Genomic DNA, 7,439 nt, shown 5'->3' on the forward strand with positions numbered 1-7,439 from the left:
TCCGAAACTTTCCATAAAGTATCTGAGGTGCCTGCACGCTGACAAGCTGCACCGTTGCCATGGAAACTCCAGGAGCTCTTATTTAGAAGATGGGCGAGGAGCGCTGTGCCCGGTGAAATTCGGGGGCCGCGCCGTGAACCTCCGGCCTTGCTTTGCTGCCCTCAGCAAAACTCCCCCAGGAAACTTTTCGCCACCTTTCCTTAAGGCCGCCCCTGGGACACGGCGGACCCCACCCCTCAACCCTTCTCCGAAAAAATAAACAGACAGCGAACCCGGTTTCCCATCCGCCCTTCCCGGGAGGGCTGGGGCCGCCTGAAACTCCGAATTAGCAATGTCACCGCCGTGCCCGTCGGCTCTGCGGCAGCAAAGACCAGTGAGCCCGAGAATTGTACCTGTTGTCTGCTGCCCTGGTTTGATCCCAGCCTCCCCCCCATACGGACTCGGAGCGTTTTCTCCCACGAGGAACACATGCATTTCAACGGTCGGCACCGCAGACGCCGGAAACAGACCAGGCAGGGCCGTCTCCGCACCCCACCTGCACCTGCTGTGCTAATACAAAGGCCGGGAGGGGCCGCGGCCGCCCGCGCCTCCCCTCACTGCAGCAAACGGCAGGCTTTTGTACTTACAGAGCCCCCCGGGACGTGTCTCCGGACGCTGATGCTGACGGGTCCTCTGCGGAGCTGGGTCTCCAGCTCAGCCGGGCGTGCGGAACGGAGCCTCCAGGCAGAAGGCGCGGCGTGGAGCCTCCCGCAGCCCGGAGATAATGGGACTGGCTCCCCGCGGGACCGCGGCCGGATCCGCCGAGCGCTGCGTCGCTCTGCCCCGGTCTCAGGCGCCAAGCAGGCTCCCCTCCCGCCGCATTCCTGCCGGCACCCGGACAATGGGCTCAGGGGGCGCACGTGCGGGGCTCCCGTGGGGAAGAGCTAGAGGGAAAATCCTCCCTGCGCCCAGGCGCCGGCCGGGCTCCAGCATCCTCCCCGAGCCGGGCAGGGCCGGGAGCGGCTGCCTTCCCAGTGGCAGGAACGATCCGACTCCCCTCCCCTCTCTGACTGGAGCCGGGCGCTTCTGTGGGGTCATCAGAAAATCTCTCTATTGAAAACTGGGTCAGCTAAGGACTTCTTAGGCTGCGGCAGGAAGGGGGCATTTCGGTCTGGCTCCCGTCTCGCTGCGTTTTCATACGCAGGCAGCGAGTAAGCCGGTCAAGGGTCCACGCTGATTCCACGGGACTCAGACATGAGCTTTCTGGAGACGCCAGCAACTCGGCTGCTCGTGGGGAGACAGGAAGGGGGGCGCCAGCCGGGGACCCCAGGCACTGCCCGTCTCCATCACGGTTTAAGACAGGCGCCCGGGGCTCTGGGGGCAGCTAAGTGAAGGAGGGAGCAGAGCCCAGCGAGCCCCGGCGGGTGGCGCTCGGCCCGGGTACTGCTCCTGTCTCCGGAGGCCCCGGGCGGGCGTGTGTGTCTGCAGACAGCTCTGGAAAACACTGATGCTGCTGGGGGTAAACACCAGCCCAGCCGAACTTTTCAATATGTCTGGGTCTTGTCGCTGTTTTGGAAGAGACGAACTGCGTGTTGAATAAAAGCTAAGAACCAGGAACAGTCCCGGCTGCCCGCAGGCAGGGGCCCGTCCAAACGCGGCTCCAATGGAAGACTCGCGTAAACGTAACTTCACGGTGCAATGAAAAGAAATTGCGCTCAGCACCCGGAGCACACGGTCCTGGGAAGGGAGACCCTCCCGTGAAACGTGGACAAGTCAGGAGACGTGGTCAGGGCTCAGTTTGCTGTATCGATGAGCCGGGGGTTTCCCGCGGCTGCGTTTGCTGAGCACCGGTGGTTGGTCTGATGGCTCCTTGTGAGGCCACAGCCACGCACCGCGTTTCCCCATCGGCCCCCCCGCGTCCTCGGGGGTTTCACCCAGGGAGGAGTCCATGCTTCTTGACACTAGTAAACTCGAAACGGGCTAAAACCTTCCTCCCTCCAATTCAAGAATTAATCCGTAAACCAGATGCGTTAGGTTATAGGAGGGATGTTTGTCTTACTTGAACCTCTAAATGTTTAACTGAAGGGTTTCTCTCCCTCTTTGAAGTCAAGCTATAATTTATTCATAAAAATACCAACACGGTGAATTTCCCCGCAGAAGTCTGAGAAAAACCATCACAGCGCAGCCCGGGGTCAGGGCACACGCCCGGGTTGCGGGGTTTCGGGCTCGATCCCCAGAAGGGGGCCTGCAGGAGGCCGCCGATCGGTGGTTCTCTCTCATCATTGATGTTTCTCTCTCTCCCCCTCTCCCTTCCTCTCTCTGAAATTAAAAATATATATATTAATGTCTCCGCCATCACACCTTCCTCCCGCTCCTGCTCCGCCTGCTGCGTCTTTGTAAGCAAACACGTTGCGAGAATCGCCTGCACTCTGCCTCCGGGTCACCCTCCCTCACTCTGTCTCGAACTCAGTTGGACTCATGTCTGTCCCCACTTGTCCCCTGTTCGCTTCTCTTTCCATGGCTAAGGCTGAATCCCCCCCGAGAAGCTCAGTGCTGCACCCTCAGTCCTCATTCGACTTCGCCTATTAGGAGCATTTAACTGAGTTAATTGCCCCCCTTTAAACGCCGCCTTCCCTCGGCTCCTGGGTTTTTTCTCTCTCACTGGCGTCTCCTTTTCAGGTCCTTTTGCTGGTATCTTCTCGGTTTCTTAACCTTTAATCACGGAGGAGCACAAAGGATCTAAAATAGGGTCTGGACCCTAAAATCTACAGTGGGTTAATGAGAAATATACCACGTCCACGCACCAGAAAACTCAATATTTCTATGAGGTCACTGATCTCCAAACAGGTCTGTAGATTTGAAGTGATTCCAATCAGTGTCTCAGCAGGTCTTTGTACAGCATTTTTCAAGGGACGCTAAAGTGTATGTGGAAATAAAAAATAACCAGGAAAAGTAGAATCAAAATGATCAAAACCAAAGTCCTGCTTAAGGAGGCGGCACAGGTGGACGCGGTGCTCAAGCCCTCCCGGGGCCACATCAAAATTTCAACCGGACTTCGGAACGACCGCCCCTCAGAACCGCCCGGCATCTCGCTGAATGGGGGTTAAAGGAGCCACAGGGAAGCAAGGGACAGAAAAAGAGCTTCCCCGACAAGAAAGGCTACAGGAGCTCATCACCCCCGGTGTTACAGGAAATGTTAAAGGGTCTTTTTTAAGAAGGAAAAAATACCAAAAATATGAGTAATAGCCCGGCCAGGCGCGGCTCAGCGGTGAGCGCCGACCTAGGATCCCGGAGATCCCGGTTCGATTCCCGGTCAGGACACAGGCCCGGGTTTTGGGCTCGATCCCCAGTCGGGGGCCTGCAGGAAGCAGCTGATCGATGACTCTCATCATTGATGTTTCTCTCTCTCTCCCTCTCCCTTCCTCTCTCTGAAATCAATAAGGACATATTTAAAATATATATGAAAATAAATACACATGTATCATCCATATGTTCACTGCAGCTTGTTTCTAACAGCCCAGATATGGAAGCAGCCCGCCTGCCCCCGCCAGAGGAGGGATGAAGAAGTGGTGCATGTTCACGCGGGCTGTGCCTCAGCCATAAAAATGAACGAAGCCTTGCCATCTGCAAAAGCAAGGATTAGCCGAGAGGGTATTGTGCTGAGTGAAAGAGGTCAGACAGAGAAAGACAAACACCACAGGATTCCACTTACATGTGGGATCTAAGCCACGAGACAAAGGAACAAGCAGAACAGAAACAGACCCACAGACAGGTAATATTTTGACGGTTGCCACGTGGGAGGGGGTGGGTGGGGTGGGGATAAAAGGCGAAGGAATTGAGAAGTACAGATCGGTCGTCAGTCGCGGGGATGTGAGAAGTACGGCCGATAATATTGTAACGACTGCCTGTGGTGTCAGATGGGCACTAGGTCTATCAGGGCGGTCACTTCATAAGTTATATGGATGTCTGACCGCTGGGTAGTACACCTGAAACTGATATAATATTTTATACCAACTGTAACTGAAAATTTAAAAAAGTATTTTTAGAAATGACAAAAAAACACAAAGTTTGAGGGATTATACTCTCATTTTATCATTTACTACTAACTTAAAGTGATCAGGTCGGTTTGGTATTGGCAGGATACCCTTCTGACAGCCTATGAGGCGGGTGCTATCGCCTTTATCACCTGAGGTTTGGAAAAATTAAATACAGTGACAGGTGACACACACAGGAAAAGGCAAAGGGATTTGGACGTAGGCCCCTGACCCCGACGCCCATCTCCAGGGCCCCCTGCTCCCCTCCCCGTTAATTGGTCAAATCCAAGGCAAAAATAGCCGCCCTGAACCCTGTGGTCATTTCCTCTCTCGCAGACACATGAAAGGCTTCCCCCGGATACAGCGTCTTAAGCTGCGATGACACAGAGTCTGACAGTTAACCAGCTGGTTAAGCCCTGTATTGTTGAAAGAGCTGTTTGTTTTTCACGAAAAGGGCCCGACGCTAAATGTTTGGCCCAGCTCTCCAAGGTGCTTCGCGGAAAATACTATTGCATGGTCCTCGGATGCCTGACTCACTCCTCCTTCCCTTCCCTTCCCCTTCCCCGTGAGAGTGTCACCTGGGGAAACAGCACATTTACTGCCCCTCAGGAAAAAGCACGTGGAAGGGGGGGCAACAATTTCTTTAGTCTTTTGCCCCAACGCAAAAATGTGGGTTTTTTCCCACTTTATACCACATATGTGTAACTTTACAGATGCTCACGAACGGACTTCCCTCAGGAAAAAGCCTGTCAGCCCTTGGCCACGGGAGGCGGTGCCCCGGGGAGGGGAGGGGCAGCTACGCGCTTTCTGCCCCCGGGAGGCAAGGCCTGTTCCAGAAACTGTCCAGAGGACTCTGTTCAGATCCCCCGAGGCCGTTCATGCAAAACAGGTGCTGCGGGCGGATGACTGACAACCCAGCCTGGGCAGGCCGGCCTCTGTGACAGGAATTGTTTGCTTCCACCGCAGGACGCAGCGAAATTGTTGCAGGAGCGGCCCGCCCCCTGCTGCTCCCAACACTGAATTTTAACGAGCAGGGAAGGCTCCGCAGGACTCTCGCTATTTTAGGAGTGTTATTTACCACCAGGGCCCCGCTAATCTTTCTAAATTATACCGCAAATGGCTTGGGCCCCTGCGAAAATAAACGCGTGCCATTAATGCAGCTCTTCTTCTTTCCTAGTCTTTTTAACCCCGAAGACGGAGAGGCTTTTCCATGCGTCGTAACTGTGATCCACCCCATCTCCTCGACGCCAGGAAGCGGTCAAGGTGCCGACGCTAAAACCTGGACGCTGGTCCTCAGTTGAGCTGCTCAGACGAGGGTTCTGCGGCCCCACCTTTGCCCTTCGGTGAGAAGATGCATTAGCCGCATTTTGACTAAATGGGATTCATTTTCTCCCTCCGGTTCTACTGCCCACTACCTCCCGGCCATGGCTTCTGGGGTCAGAGCAGATAAATCCCCTTTTCTTCCAAACTCAGCCATTTCTCAGGGTCCAGCTACGTTTTATTTTACTTGACATTTGAACCTTGGATGCCCTTAAGTGTTTCTGTGGTTTTCTCAAGGCTTTTAGTATCTTCTTGTTTAGAGAAGAAACCAAAATATTTTCTCAAATATAAGCTACCATATAACTATCATTTTCTAGCCTCTTATTTACTCTTTCACTTGAGGGACTCGAATCAATTTTTTAAAGACATTCAACTTAGACTTTTCAGAATTTCCTTGCGTAGATTGGACCCTTCCCGGCCACCATCCTGCAGCTTATTTTCATCTAACTTGTTACTTTTTTTCTGTTCTTATATCAAATCTTCCCCTCTCCTGGTTTTCACCTTGATTTTTTCTGGCACATGCCCACATATATTCTGTGAGTCGTCTTGTCTGAGAAATATTTATTGTGACATTGGTTTTTTTGCCTGGCATAGGATTTATAGTCAAAGTAATTTCCCCACAAACTCTCAGAGCATCATCTCCTAGGAACCGGTTTTACTGATGCGACATCTGAGGCCAGATAGAGTTTCAATTTTCATGGGTTATTTTTTTCCCCCTGTAACTTTTAGCAGTTTCTCTGGCGTTTTGAGATTTCACGATGGCATGTTAAGGCATTTTGGTCTTAAAAATCCCCCTCACTTGTCAGTTTAGATTTTTTTAAAAAATCTCTAAATGTGTGTTTCTGATGGGCCTGGGAATGTTATTGTATTATTTCTGGTGAACTTCTTCCCCTCCCTTTAGTCTGCTCTTTTTGCCCCCAAAAGTAGATGTGTTTTTATGTCTAAGTTATTCCATTTGTGTTTTTGTGTGTATATCTAATTGTGTGTTTTTTAATATTTTTTATTTTAATAACTTATGTTTTATAGTTTAGCTCAAAATTTGACTTGGCGGAGGAACCCACCTCCTCTCTGGAAGCATTTCATGATTCTAGAAACAGGACTTATTCCTAATTCTAGGAAAATATTGCTATAGACTGAATTCCACCCCCCACCCCACCCCCGCATATGTTGAAGTGCCAACCCCAGCGTGGAAGTATCTGAAGACAGGGCAGTTAGGAGGTAATTACGTGAAATGAGGTAGTAAAGATCGATCTCTCTCTGTCTTCACCCAAACCCAACCCTGCTGGCTCCGTGATCTCGGCCTTCCAACCTCCAAAGATGTGAGAACATACAATCCTGTTATTTGAGTCGCCTGTGTGTGGTATTTTCTTATGACATCCTGAGCGGGCTAACACAATACTTGTTTATTTTTTAATTTTTTATGCTATAGTCAGGGAGGCGAGGCTATGCTGTGGTCAGAAATGAGCCAGCCCCACGCAGGTGGGGCAGCAGGTGACTATCTTCCAACAGGAAAGTCGGAGACTGGGCTACTTCATCTGTCTCTCTGCCGCCTCCCAGGCCTTTGCTTATACTGGTGCTGAGGACGCAGGAAGCTGGGGGAAGGTACATCCACTCTTGTAAGTCGAGACCCAAAGGCAGATCTGCTCACCGCCCCCACGGGAATAACGGGTCACTTGCCTCCACCTGGCTTCCTGGGCCAGGAAGTGGACGTTGGGAGGACGGTGACACTGCAGCCAGATGCTCCCACAGTGTCCAGAGAGCTGGGTTTAATAGCCTCAGAGCCTCATGTCTACTTTCCAAAGACCCACCACCAAGGCGGGTTCACCTTCAGGCAGCAGGATCTGTGGCTTTACTTCCCTCGAAGTCAGTTCTTGCATGAGCTTTAGTATAAAATACAGTCTGCAAAATTCTGTACATATTTTCTCTCATTTAATTAAAGTGTTTTTCAATCAAATCTAAAAATAGCAGAAATAGAGAAGTAGCTATAAATGTCTAAGTCATTGAACAGGAAAAACAAAATACATTTCAAATACCTCATGAAGTTAATACCTTGCTTCTCCGGTAGAGATATTACGAAAAAAACTATGATATATGATCACTCAGTAT

General features: G+C 51.5%; 1 protein-coding gene across 1 annotated transcript in view; it reads right to left on the minus strand.

Moving 5' to 3' along the window:
• Window positions 1-1,435, minus strand: part of CNTN6 (contactin 6) — a 127,489-nt gene extending 126,054 nt beyond the window's left edge. Inside the window, exon 1 of the mRNA XM_081159966.1 lies at window positions 627-1,435. The gene's annotated coding sequence lies outside the window, so the exon portion shown is untranslated. The remainder of the gene's footprint in view (window positions 1-626) is intronic.
• Between the last annotated feature and the right edge of the window lie 6,004 nt (window positions 1,436-7,439).

The sequence above is a fragment of the Miniopterus schreibersii genome (genome assembly GCF_964146895.1).
Source record: "Miniopterus schreibersii genome assembly, chromosome: 15".
Taxonomy (NCBI): Eukaryota; Metazoa; Chordata; class Mammalia; order Chiroptera; family Miniopteridae; genus Miniopterus; species Miniopterus schreibersii.